General features: G+C 48.4%; 1 protein-coding gene across 2 annotated transcripts in view; it reads right to left on the bottom strand.

Moving 5' to 3' along the window:
• LOC125704066 (nuclear receptor ROR-alpha A) overlaps positions 1-13,623 on the bottom strand; it is a 177,320-nt gene that overhangs the window by 28,889 nt on the left and 134,808 nt on the right. The gene's annotated exons all lie outside the window — the stretch shown is intronic.

Raw genomic sequence — 13,623 nt, 5'->3', positions numbered from 1 at the left:
AGCACTGAAGGAGTTTGTGTGCAAAACAGCTTTCAATTCGAATCACTGTAATCGTGCAACAGAAAAAGAAAAAATCCGGAGATGAGTTTTCAATTGGCTGCCAGCTGCATTTCTGAGGACGTATCAGAGTTGGGTTTCGGTACCGTCCACAGCGGTCATGAGAGTCTTTCGAAGGCGGCCGATCTTGGGTTCCTGCGGCAAGGACGAAGCCAGAGAGCCCTGTGGGGCTTAGCACGGCACACAGACTATGGTCCCAGGGGAAGGGGGTTGTGATGGCTCGCTTCAGCAACAGCCGCTTGGGAGTATATCGCAGCAGCTCCAGGCCGCCCCCATCCTGCTCTAGGCCTGGGATCCGCTTTGTTACAAGCCGTGCTCTTCGCGGCTCGCTGTGCCTGGCAGCAAAGACCCGAGAAGCTGCACCTGAAAATGCTGGTGACGAGGCCTGCCTCTCCACACGCGGTGTGATGTGGTCGGCGGTGTTGGTCTCATTTGCTGTGAAATAACTGCAGCGCTGTGAGGAACAGCACACAAAACAAATCGCAATCTGCTGAAGTGCCAACAGTAAATGACAGTGACAAGAAAAACTCAGAGGTAAACAGAGAATGAAACACGGCACGGACATAGTGATACTGCTCCTGTTGCAGACTGCTGTGCCTCATAAGGGTTACTTTCTTCGCAGGCTAGCGTTAGTGTACCCTAGCGCTAGCGTAATGTTATTGAGTCAGGTCTAATTCCAGCCCTTTTCCAATGTCTCCATAACAGGCTGGGCAAGACTTCACTATTTCATCCGCAAGGTATGCAGACATTGCACGTTCAGACATTAACAATTCGTTCCACGTGGCAGCAATTACAGTTTAGGGGCAATTGATTCATAGTGAAGTGCTACTACCCCAGCAGCAGCGGGTCGATACAGTCAGCAAAGTCAGATGCTTCAGACGCTCCGCAAATTGCCGCCTTTAATCTTCCAGATTCATTAAAAACCTCGACGAGGAGAAGGCCGGTGCCAGCAGTGTTTTTTGATCGGCTCACTCTTTCCAAGGGTGCTGGTCGACGTCTCTGTGAACTCAATTAAACTGCCTTCCAGCTTTTCCTTAGAACAACAATGGAAGAGAAAAAGATCTCCTGGTAGAAAATGGCTCTTATCTTCTCCTGCACGATGGATTTCCCCCCAGACTGGGTTCCCCTATTGACATCTAGCCAGAATAAACAACCCCCCCCCAACATGATATTATTTTCAGGATGCAGAACTTCCCAATCAAAGCCCTAATCTGTATATCTGTACATGGATCACAGTAAGAATATTCGGAGTGTTCCCTGGGAGCCCGCTAAACATCCACATGCTACACATTTCAGCAGACACTGTTCCCCCTTTCAGCTGCCTGGGGACACCATCGCTTCATTATAACACGTCGTCTCCCTACTTAACCTATAACATTTCGAGCTTGTTTCCTGTCCTTCGTGGGACATGATCACATGGGTCCGTGCCTACACCTCTTACAGGTATGGTGCGGCAAGCTCTGGATTGATCCTCCCTGCCGCTGCACAATGTAGACTTGCTACAGCATTTAAATCAAAAGCAATAGTTTTATTTGCTATTTGTACAAGTACATTGGAACATACCCTTTCACATAACTCATCTCTTTTTTTAAGACATACACAAATGCACAAAGGTGAGGGAATAGCTTGGGGTCGGCCATTTATCCAGTGCCCTAAGAGCAACTTTCGGTGGGGGGGGGGGGGTCTTGCTGAACGGCTCAATGGAGATGTAGCTACTCAACTGAGTGCGGGATTCGAACTGGCAACCTTCTGATCACAGGCATAGAGGCCTAGCCTATGGCGTCACACACCGCCACATATTTAACAGGCTTCTTATAAAGAAATAACAGCCCCAAAGTCCACCTGAACTGTGGTGAGAGCTGCATATGACACGTTACATGAAGCTCTGACTGACGTCCTCCTGGGATGTCATCACCGTGGGACGTTGGCTGACAGAGTCTCAGTCCTTGGCTGGGCCATGGGTGTGGACATGAGCGCCAAGCGTTAGTACTGCTAAAACCAGTCTACCTCGGCTGGGAGAACAAAGGCAGGTCTGTCTGCGGCTGCATCAAGCCAGATACTGTCAGTCAGTACCGTGAAGGGGCCAACAAACCGAAACACTGATACAGCCATAAATCTTTTATAGAAGTAAAGCCCCCCCCCAAGTCGTAAGCGGGGAGGGAGGGCTGAGGTAATTCTCCCAACGCTTCACTGCGAGGAGCGATGAAGACTGCAGCACTGAGGTATATTTAAAGCGACTCACATGGCTTTGGGATTTCGAAGTGGGGGGGGGGGGGGGGGGAGCGCCTGGGTTAATGTGTGTGGAATTGCTGAGGTAGTCAGTATATCCAGATAAGGCCTGTTACACGACGCAGCACCGGGCACCGCCACCCCTTACTTATTAGACGCGCAGCGTTGAAACGAAGCCATTAAATGATACGATCGGGGGGTGGCAGGAGAGTGTCCGTGGCGGGAACGAGTCCAAGGCCACCATTAGGAGGAGACATAAAAGGGAATAATCAGCCTGTGATCACTGTGTCTTTGGTCACTGTACACCAGCACGGCCGCCATTAAATGGTATGTGCGCCTTTAAACCGGCACAGCTATCTTTAACCAGAACAGGCCTCTTTAAACCTGCATGGCCGCCTTTAAACCGGCAAGGCCGACATTAACCAGGACGAGCGTCTTTAAACCTGCATGGCCGCCTTTAAACCGGTAAGGCGACATTAACCAGGACGGGATCCTTTAACCAGGACGGGCCTCTTTAAACCTGCATGGCCGCCTTTAAACCGGCAAGGCCGACATTAACCAGGACAGGCGTCTTTAAACCTGCATGGCCACCTTCAAACAGGCAAGGCCAACATTAACCAGGACGGGATTCTTTAACCAGGACGGGCGTCTTTAAACCGGCAAGGCCACCTTTAACCAGAACGGGCCTCTTTAAACCTGCATGACCACCTTTAAACCGGCAAGGCCGACAATAACCAGGACGGGATCCTTTAACCAGGACGGGCGTCTTTAAACCGGCAAGGCCGACATTAACCAGGACGGGATTCTTTAACCAGGACGGGCGTCTTTAAACCTGCATGGCCACCTTTAAACTGGCAAGGCCGACATTAACCAGGACGGGCCTCTTTAAACCTGCATGGCCGCCTTTAACCAGGACTGGCTCCTTTAACAAGGATGCGCACCTTTAAACTAGAATGGAGTGCAGCTGTCTGTAGTCTGTTATGCGTGTTTTTAAGTGAGTACAGCTGTCTGTAGTGGGTGTTTTTAAACCGGTGCAGCCGTCTATAGTTTGGAGTGGATGTCCATAAACCAGTGCAGCTGTCTGTAATATGATGTGGGTGTCTTTAAACCAGTGCAGCTGTCTGTAGTCTGATATGGGTGTCTTTAAACCGGTGCAGCTGTCTGTAGTCTGATGTGGGTGTCTTTAAATCAGCAAAGCTGTCTGTAGTCTGATATGGGTGTCTTTAAACCGGTGCAGCTGTCTGTAGTCTGATATGGGTGTCTTTAAACCGGTGCAGCTGTCTGTAGTCTGATGTGCGTGTCTTTAAACCAGCAAGGCTGTCTGTAGTCTGACGTGGGTGTCTTTAAACCAGTGCAGCTGTCTGTAGTCTGATGTGGGTGTCTATAAACTGGAAAGGCTGTCTGTAGTCTGGCATAGGTGTCTTTAAACCAGCAAGGCTGTCTGTAGTCTGATGTGGGTGTCTTTAAACTGGTGCAGCTGTCTGTAGTCTGATGTGGGTGCCTATAAATCGGCAAGACTGTCTGTAGTCTGATGTAAGTGTCTTTAAACCGGCAAGACTGTCTGTAGTCTGATGTGGGTGTCTTTAAACCGGTGCAGCTGTCTGTAATATGATGTGGGTGTATAAACCGGCGCAGCTGTCTGTAGTCTGATGAGGGCGTCTATAAACTGGCACAGCTGTCTGTAGTCTGGCATGGGTGTCTTTAAACTGGTGCAGCCGTCTGTGGTCTGGTGTGGGAGTCTTTAAACCGACGCAATCATTTGTAACCTGATGTGGGCATCTTTAATCTGCAATCTTGAAATCGATGTGTTTCATAAACTGAAATTTGCCGCGCTGAGCACCAACTTGTTATATATGTACAGAACGGCATGGTGGTGCAGTGGTTAGGACTGTTGCCTCACACCTCTGGGACCCGGGTTCGAGTCTCCGCCTGGGTCACATCCTGGGCTGTTCCCTGCCTTGTGCCCATTGCTTCCGGGATAGGCTCCTGACCCCCCGTGACCCAGTAGGATAAGTGGTTTGGAAAATGGATGGATGGATGGGAGCATATATAGGAAATAGGGTTGCAAAATTCTGGGACTTCTCTATTAATTCCCATATATTGCTGGTAATTCCCATGGAAAGTTTCCAACTGGGAATATTTCCAAACCTTCCTAGCTTAACTCCACATGGAATGGAAAGTTTCTGGATATTTCCTGCCCCAACAGTACAACCCTAATAGTAAATAAAGTCAGAACTGTAGCAGACAACATGTTGCTAAATAGTATTTAGCACTAGCTAACTGGAAAACCAGAAGGGAATGCTCATTACAACTGGAACTGTTTGGCTAGTTACAAACAGTGCAGGAATTAAAGATGACCCTCATCTAGCAATTTTTTCCAAAGAGCTAAGTCAGCTCCATATAGTAAAACTATAGTCCAACTAACCAGCTTCATAAAACAATCTAACCAGCTCCATAAAGTCTAACCACTAGCTCTACAAAGCCCATCTAACCAATTACACGAAAAATCTCACCAGCTCCACAAAGCCTAATTAACCAGCTCCACAAAGCCTAATTAACCAGCTCCACAAAGCCTAATTAACCAGTTCCACAAAGACCATCACTATATCTGCAAGAGTGCAGCACAAATCATAGCTGATTAATCAGGCTGAAGCACTAATGTACTGAACACAGAACGGTCTAGAATCACTGACCATAACAGGCAGACCGGTCACTACGGTCACTACTTTAGATACTCGGATTTGTGAAATATACTAAAATACTAATCTTATATGCCCTTTATTTAATATTACTGCAATGAATAAAATGGTAGAAGGTGAAATGTATTTGTTGCAATTCTACTGCTTGCATACAGATCAGAATTATATTCTTGAAATCAAACTGAAAGTGACTGTAGTGCATGCACTCCCCTGTCGCATATCTAAAACGTGTCTTTGGGGTGCACATACAACCCTCTGTCACACAGCCGCATCAACATCTGAATTTATAATCAGCGCCCTGTCAGAGAGAAGATCAGGTAGCTTCATCACTGTGACACTGAATCATGTTCTCATATCGCCCGGCAGATTGTAAACAACCGATGAAATGATCTTTAACGAAGAGGCTCCATTGCATTCCTGAGCGAGGGCAAAAGAGGGAGACAAAGATATTTGCAGGAACGGGAAGAGCTTCCCACAGCAGATGATGGACGAGGAAAATGTCAACAAAGGCTTTCAGTCTGACAGACAGGAGGTCGGAGGATGGAAATAAGAAAATACATCCTGCCAGCCAAGCATTTTGTGTTTGTCTACGTCTGTGTTTTGCGAGATTGCAGAGTCAAGCCTCGGAGAGCAGGACTGACACTTGGCCAGGACAGACGGATGAGGGGACACCCCGTGGCGGCAGGGACAAGGCTGAGGACTGAGATGTCCTGGGTGACATGAGTCAGACTGTGGGCAGTCTGGGGAGGCACAGGGAGATGGCTTTCCTCTTCCAGCCGTAGAGTCACCTGTACCTGCAGCCCTCTGTGGACTCCTCCGATTCCCATGTCAGTGGAAACACTCCTTACATTTATTCTCACTTAAAAGCACCCTGTTGTTCATACACATGCATGCTTGCATACATAGACACGCTCACACATGCACGCATGTGGACAAACAGTAGCAACTGCATTCCCCCCCCTCTCCACTTAATTAAATGCTTAATTTAAAGCCAGGCTTTGATGCTTCCTCTAGTAGCACCTTGTGGCGCTCCTCTGCTGGGCTTCTGGGAATGTGATAATTGCATCCCTGTAGCACCGCGGTGTGGTTGTGAAGATGTACCAGCCCGGGAATTGGGAATTACGAGGCCGGGGGATTTTCCTCGCCAAGCCGGAGCTGCGTGAAGGTGAGGGTGAGGGTGAGGGAGCGGCTTGAGACGCTGCCGCCTGCCTGCCCGCCCGCCGAGTTAGCATAAACACGCTCGCTAATTAGCCACCGCGTGCAGAGAGATCGCGGGGCATTTTCCATACGCGTCACTTCCTCTCCTTTAAGGGTCTTTCTGAAACCCCGCAGGCTCGCTCCGCTGCAGCCCAGAGCCGCCACTTTGTCCTCCGAGAGACAGAGCTGCGATGGGAAGCCACACCATACACTTTGAGGAATTATTAATAGGGTGAAAGCAAAGCTTCTTCAGCACACGGCCTCTATGCGCGGGGGTCTGTTTACAGCATATGTGTGTTTATACAACAACAGGCATTGGAAAGGCGCTGCGATTAAATTACCACACTCTCTCAGAGTTGGGGGGGTTCACAGTGACTCCCTCTTCCTCCCTGTCCCTCTTCACAGTGTGTACAATCTGTCGGGTGTCCTGTTTTGCTCCCCCCCCCAGTAACCCTGCTATTCCCCTAACCCCCTCCGGGGTGCCTGATTCCCAACGCGTCCGCCTCCCACTCGTCTTCTCCCATGATTCCCAGCCCCCTGCACCCCCCCCCCCTCCGTCTGTGCCATGTTGTGCTCACCCAGCCCCCTTCCCACCTAATCCTGAAAACGGACGTCGTTGCCAAAACACGTGATCCCCGACGCCAGGTCTGCACGTGATGAGCCGCCGCTTGGCATGCCGACCAGGGGACGCCTGCATGCACATATGTCGCACGCCCAGCCCGTTGGGGGGTGCCGAGGAGCACGGCATTTTAAAGTCCACAAACAGGTAGTCTTAGTTACAAAATTGCAGTCTCTACTTCCAAAGCATGTATATTTTTTATTACCCCCTCCCCTAGTCACAGTATGTAAATCAGTGATTCTGGGATCCCCCTACTTTTTAGAAAAGCTGGACCCCGGGATGGTGTAAAATCGACAGGGACATCCAAAGCAGGACGTCAGGAAGGTGGCTGAAGGCTGACGGGACCATGCTCTGAAGAAGGGGTGGGTACAGGGTCAGTGCGCGCTGCTCCCCCTTAGCACGGGACCCTGACACCCCACAGAGAGCTGTCTTGATGAGCTGGATACACCCAACACCCAGGGACAGTGGGCCGGGAGGGGGGGGCTTTGGAAGTGTGCAACACTGTGCACACACACACACACACACACACACACACACACACACACACAGGTTTTTGTTAACCCACTTACCACCTGGGGGTGCTCTGGTCCCCCCATGGCGTCCATTCGATACGCTTACAGCACTCGGCCAAACCGCTGTCCCTCAGGGTAAACAACCCACTAAGATGGCACCGCGTTCATAGGACCCAGCCCCGCCCCCCCGGCCTACAGAGAGCACACACACAGCCGTGCACAGCAGCACAGAGCAAACATCCTCTTGGTTTGCGCCTTCCGAGTGGCGCCTCGCCCGCTCTGCCTCTGCGACACACGCTGTGGTTTAGCCAGACTGCTGTCACATGGGATGTGTCTCATCTCTCTCAGTGCCTTTTTGATTTAAAAAAAAAAAAAAAAAAAAACAACAGAGCAAAGAACCCCTTGTTTAACACCTCTCAGTGTAAATGCACACCAACCTCTCTGGGCTGCTTGCATGTGCTCTCCATCGATGTTTACCTGAGCAGGTATCGACGCTGACCTCCTGGCCAGCAGTCGCGGGGAAAGAACTCGGCTAAAAAGCTACTGAAGGCATATGTGAGATGCCCCGACAGGGGGCGTGATTTATGGCCCAGGCTGCGGGGAGGTGGGGCTGCGCCACAAACCCTCCATCTTAATTGAGACCATTGTAGTTCGCCCAGTTCCCCAGCACTCTCCAGAAGTCGTAAATGAAAGTCATTAATACATCCCTCCCAGCGGGGGGCAGCACACCGTTTCAGCCTCCGGAGGCTATTGGCAAAAACAGCATTCCTTAATGACGGATGGTTCCACGACGGCGGTGTCGCGCTCCTCACATGCACATGCCTGCCGACTCGGGAAGTTCGTGATTATTTACCCCCCTCCCCTGGATGATGGGTGAAGTCTCTGTCCTCTGACACATACTGAAAACAAGCCATCTTTCAACAACAGGGCAGCCATTTTGGCTTTTTTAATTTATCTGATGTAGGCCGATAAGGTCCCGATAAGCTGCCGCAGGCTGTGAGCTTATCTGGTCACCAAGACTCGACGGAGCGGCAGGGACACATGCAGCGATGGAGAAGCCCCAGGACAGGACGCGTAAATATGCCTTCAACACAGTGCGGGCAAGAATCGGCCCACGGCTGCAATGAAAGCCATTACAGTTAATTGTGGCACAAAAAACAGTTAAAACGACAAAAAGAACAATGGCCTTCATCACCAAAGGTCACCAGGACCTTAAAAGGCCACGTCTTTCCCTGTGTTTGAAATACCTACGCAGTGTTTCAGCGTTTTCTCATGCCACTCATTTGAGATAAACCACATCAACACGATTCACCATTTCTCTTCGCTAACAAATAAAACCAAAAAAAATAATCATGCTAGCTGGAAAATACTTGAAGGTAGGATGTATATAGTATACTATTACAAACAGCTGTGGCCATTATGTCAATAGATAATGTTTCAAATTGTAATTCTAAAAAATGGGGAAAGGAAATGTTAGTGTCATCTAAATTCTTGCAAAGCAGACGTAGTGCAGAACAGACTGCATAATCAGATCATTTGTTCTGAAACTTTATATCGGCCTTTTTTTTTTCCAACATTCAAAGAGTTTAATAAGGCAGCTACAGGGACGAACCATGACAAAAAAAACTGCAGTTATCACACTTTAACCTAAAAAAAACTGTCATATTAATGTAAGCCTTGTGTGTTTATGTTTATAAACTGAAGCCATTAAAGCATACTGACCACTTGCACATATGCCTTGGAACATTTAACACAGCTTCTGATTAAATAAATGAATAAACGGCAATGGCTTTTTCTTTGTTGGCCATATTTGTGTTGAACTTTTAATATTTTATGTTTATCTTTTAAATCTATAAACTTACACATTTTCAGCTGAGAAAAAAAATCCTTAATCATTACAATAAGAAGTAAAATCGCTCCCGCCTGTCTGCGGAATCAGCCTTTTCATCAGACGTCTGCGTGTTAGAAAGCGACGGCGGGTGGAGCATCCTCTGCTCCTTCATAACACGGTCACCCACGGTCATGGTGGCTGAGGGTTTTTCTGAGAGGAAGCCCAGAGCACAGCACAGGCCACAGTGAGCAGGGCAACCTGAAGGGCCAAAGCCAGGGAGGTGTGCTTTGGCTCAGAAGCTGGAATATTTAATCGCCACGATACCTGATACCGTTGGTCCGGACAGGCCTTTCCTGCCGCATCCCTCGCCTCCATCCATCTTCTCTCTAAAATGCTTGTTGCCTTGTTTTCCCTCCTCCCTACATTCTATTCCACAGTATTTTAATCTCTTTGTTCCTAACGCCCCCTTCCTGTGTTATGAATCTCCACTGGGGGACGTGATGGACACCCTGGTAAATCCCGAGCCCCAGTCCTGCACGTGCATGTCTCCAGGACATTCCTCTCCCTGATCGATCCGTCCATCCATCCATCCATCCATCGCCACTCTTCCACCTAAATCTCCCTCTCTGCTAAAACCACAGAGGCGTCCCTTCACCCTTCGCACAGCAGACGGCGACCGCACTGCGTAACATTGGCCTCTAATTAATGAGCGACGCGGGGTCACAGCGATGAGTACACCACCCTCTGACCCCTGACGTGTTCAGCCCTCGCACGGGGGCAGGACTGACATGTACCTCCACCGTTTCCCCCTCAGAGGCCCCCCGGCCTCACCAACCAACGCAAATGACGGGGGGAAGGCCCCAGCCGCCACACGCCTGCTTGCCCAGAGATATAATTACTGAGTACCACCCAACAGCTTTGTTGTTGCAATAAATGGAAATGAACTTCCAAGGTCTTGTGAAAAATAGACCAGTCTTAAAAAAAACAAATTTGTCTTTTCAATCACCATTTTTCTTAATCAGCTATTTTTGCAAACCGCTATTTTTGCTTCCACACGCTCACAGGGACTCCGGACTCCAGAGCTGGCAGGCAGTACGCAGGACAGACTTCTCGGGTCCGTCTGCGGCCTTCAGAGAAGAAGCTTCTGGATCTCCAGTGCATCTCTGCTGCTGTTACTTCATTTTCGAGCGTTTGAGTCAGACAAAACGCACAATCGATAACGCTCTCCCTGCCCCATCCCTCTTTGATGAGACTTCAAAAGGGTATTGGACAGCTCTCCGGAGGAACCCGCAAAAAAGAGACGTGTTACAAAATACTTCAAAAGGATGGACAACAACAAAAAGGTCTTAACAGCCCGTTCTTGACTTTTGGGGACCGGTCTTCAGTGTGTACGGGTCCAGGAGACCAATCTTTCAGAGGGAGCTATTCATCACGACCTGCACCTGGCGAAGAGGCCAGCGGCCCGCCCAGAGCCTCCTCAGCCCTGTGCCGTGCAGTCACCCTTATTTAACAAATAAATGTAACATCCATGCAGGTGATGACCTGGAATTCTGGGGGTACCGTTAATCTGCACGACAGGTTGAAGCAATAGCACACCTATCCTAGGAAAGTTACTCAATAGTACTATGCAGCGAACAGAAAGAGCAATGTGGCTGCCAGTGGGACGTGTGTCCGGCCGTTCAGTCATCGGCTCCTTTCACTTTGCGCCCTCACAGAACATTTATACACGGGTCCAACTGGTGGTTGGCCGTGAGGTACAGAATGTGCCTTTATAATGGCAGGTGTTAGGGCTGCATTGTGGTACATCAGCACAACAGAATGGCGAGATGGGCACGAAGAAGCCGGTGTGTGCAGAAATACTGCCCTTAGAGGTATACAAATAAAATATGTGTGACATGGAATTCTAAAGCGATTATAGATATTTCACACCAAGTTTAAGTAAACATCTGTACGGGTAATAGTTACAACCATCTGCTTTGTTAAGCACAAGCAGTGTTTGATTACACATTTAATAAAATAAAATAAATACACACACACGGTGGAGATGGCGGGAGAGAAGCAGCTTTCAGATTACCTAAGAATATTGTGTTCACCAGAGCAAGATGAAAAACAAAATTCATTAATCAGACGTGATTTATTATACGTTATGAATTGAAAAACAACAAAGGTGTGATTATCAAATAAGAGCGAGCATTTGGGTCCGCGAATATGGGAAGGCAGTATGTCGGTTATTGGCGGTTTATATCGGAAAGCTACGGAGAAGCGCTCTCACCTGAGGGATGCAACACGTAACGCGGGAGCCCCATCACACGGCCGGACCACGGCGCGCCGCGCGCCGCGCACCGCGCAGCCGGCGGGCAGGAAGCTGCGAGCGAGCGGAGCCGGCACGTACAGAAGCGCCGGCGCCGCTTTGCATTTTGCCATATGCATTTCACGCTCACTCCTGCATTTCACAGTCAGCCGAAAAGTTGGCAAATGAATTTTATCACTTGTGCTCACCCTCTTCACTGTGCTGCCAGAAAGGGATTCAACATAACGCTGTTGCCATGTAAATATATTAATTTTGCCATAAATACAATAAATATAAATCTAATGCCTAATGACGCATATTAAAACGTTCGAGTCAAACATACAAATAAAGCGCTGCGGTTAAAATATTTAAATCTCCAGTTAGTAGAGTACCTATTTCCTGGCATTCAGTTTAATTCGCAAGCACATGCTGCTTTCTGCATTTACGCATAATCTGTTTCTCCTTTCTCAAGTACCAAGCCTCTGCATCCGGCATCGGGCGCAGAGGTGGAAAAGAGTCCGGGACTCCGACGACAACGGTGCGTCTCACCGACCGGCACCGCCGCGGCAGGTGCGTTATGAGCTGCAGCCCAACTAAAACTTAGAATTATTCATTCGGCTTCTTCTATATTAGTGCTAAAAACGACTTTCACGTGTTTTCCCTTCTTTTTTTTTAATGATTAAATAAATGTAAGGAATGCTCAGCTTAATTTTTCTGAGCACACTAGCCAATTTGCATGCTATAATGACTGGGATGTTTCAATTAAAGGTAATTAGGTGCTTTGCAGGCTATCAGATGGTTGGCAGACTTTGAAGAGAGCTCTTTGTGATGAGAGAGAGGGGGATAGACGGAGTGATGGAGACGAAACAGGCCTGTATAAGGACAACGGTCCCGCTTCCCCTGTAATAACAGCCTCCTGTATATGCAGGGGCCCAGCCATTCACACACAGCAGTCCTTAACGTCAGCAGAAATGGCAGCACCGGCACAGTACACCAGACCAACAGCCTCTGCTCTTTACTAAATGGTCTTAAAATTGTTTTCAACAGCACCCTTAAAATAAACAGTCTCACCAACAGTAAGAAAAAAAACATTTTTTTTTTTTACATTTTCTGTGGCTCCAGAGTTCCCTCCATGGGTTAATGTCCAAAAGCACAGTCAGCTGTGCAGGCAAAAACACACACAGCAATGGTGGGCTGTCGTACAGGGTTTAACATTTTAATGTAGCAGCTCGCTAACAGCCACTGTCTTTCAGCATCGCCGATCCCGGACAGTCACAGCTCAGCCTGTTAACTGAACAAATATTTTTCTCCAACCAGCACAGTTTTCATCATAAAATATAAACCCTAAATCCACCCGCCATTTTCCAGCTATTCTCCGGATTTCATGCTGCTTTTCACAGGCTCCTGCTCTGTTTTACAGATTTTATAGTATTATTTATAAACAAAACTGAAAAACAAAAATTGAAGATATAAAAACGCCATTATTACATACATGCAAAATGATCAGCTTAGTTTCTCATTTCCAAATAATTCTGTATAAATTTGTGGATTTTTTTTTTCGTGCCATAGTCTCCGCTCTTACAAAAGCTTAAAATTCTATATGGTACTGATTGCAAAGCCAAAATATAAAGTTTCCATACAGCTCGCTGAATGCACTGAACATTATGGTAAGCATTGTTGTTACGCTTTAAAAAATAAAAAAAATAGACAGTGCTTACTAAATGTAGAGTACTACCATGCATGAAATGATATGCAAATGTATCAAATATTAAAAGCGGTACAAGAGACAGAGCCCAGCGATAGAGTGTATCGCTCTCCCCAATCCCAGCACTTTTAACTTAATAGATAATGACAGCTGCTGGCTTTATTCCCCAGGACATGGAGTGGTGATTGGGGGGGGTATGGAGAGCGGGGGGTGGGGTGGGGTGGAGGGATTAAGCATGCTCAGTCCGGGTGCAGGATCTGTATCGCCGGGACGGGGAAAAACAAGCGTCGCTCCAGCGGACACCCATGTGCCGACTCTCGGAAAATAGGTCAGTGGAACACAACACACAAATATTAGCTGGAAAATTCTGAGGGATCTGGCAGTCGTAGTGCCATGGCGACCGTTAGTAAACCTTAGCGAGGCCGGGGAGCGACTCGCGGCACCGCGGTGCCCGTCTGTGCACAGAGACAGACACGTCTCCGCG

This window comes from Brienomyrus brachyistius, chromosome 11, assembly GCF_023856365.1.
Source record: "Brienomyrus brachyistius isolate T26 chromosome 11, BBRACH_0.4, whole genome shotgun sequence".
In the NCBI taxonomy this organism is placed as follows: Eukaryota; Metazoa; Chordata; class Actinopteri; order Osteoglossiformes; family Mormyridae; genus Brienomyrus; species Brienomyrus brachyistius.
The sequence above is the reverse complement of the archived record's forward strand: the minus strand, read 5'-3'. Positions and strand labels throughout refer to the sequence as shown.